Genomic DNA, 1,087 nt, shown 5'->3' with positions numbered 1-1,087 from the left:
AAACACAAAATTAGATTGTACATTCGTTTAGAAAAAGTACAATATAGGCCAATAATCAGTGCAAAATATCGAATTAATTGTCCAATAAATTAATTAATCTAGGTATATTATGGGTTGGGCCATTGGAACACAGGAGTGATGGTTGCTGATAATGGGCCTATGTTGATATTCCATTAATAAATGGATTAAAATATAATATATATATATATATATATATATATATACACACATACATACATACATGTGCATACATACATATATATATACACATATACACATATATATATATACATATATATACATACACATATATACATACATACATATACATACATACATACACACACACAAATATACATACATATACACAGATATATACATATATTCATATACACATATATATATATAATATACACATATATACATACATATACACATACATACATATACATACATACACATATATTCATATACATACATATACATATATATATATATACAGTGCCTTGCGAAAGTATTCGGCCCCCTTGAACTTTGCGACCTTTTGCCACATTTCAGGCTTCAAACATAAAGATATAAAACTGTATTTTTTTGTGAAGAATCAACAACAAGTGGGACACAATCATGAAGTGGAACGACATTTATTGGATATTTCAAACTTTTTTAACAAATTAAAAAATGAAAAATTGGGCGTGCAAAATTATTCAGCCCCCTTAAATTAATACTTTGTAGCGCCACCTTTTGCTGCGATTACAGCTGTAAGTCACTTGGGGTATGTCTCTATCAGTTTTGCACATCGAGAGACTGACATTTTTTCCCATTCTTCCTTGCAAAACAGCTCGAGCTCAGTGAGGTTGGATGGAGAGCATTTGTGAACAGCAGTTTTCAGTTCTTTCCACAGATTCTCGATTGGATTCAGGTCTAGACTTTGACTTGGCCATTCTAACACCTGGATATGTTTATTTTTGAACCATTCCATTGTAGATTTTGCTTTATGTTTTGGATCATTGTCTTGTTGGAAGACAAATCTCCGTCCCAGTCTCAGGTCTTTTGCAGACTCCATCAGGTTTTCTTCCAGAATGGTCCT

This window comes from Oncorhynchus mykiss, chromosome 17, assembly GCF_057628025.1.
Source record: "Oncorhynchus mykiss isolate SJ-2025 chromosome 17, ASM5762802v1, whole genome shotgun sequence".
Classification (NCBI taxonomy): domain Eukaryota; kingdom Metazoa; phylum Chordata; class Actinopteri; order Salmoniformes; family Salmonidae; genus Oncorhynchus; species Oncorhynchus mykiss.
The sequence above is the reverse complement of the archived record's forward strand: the minus strand, read 5'-3'. Positions refer to the sequence as shown.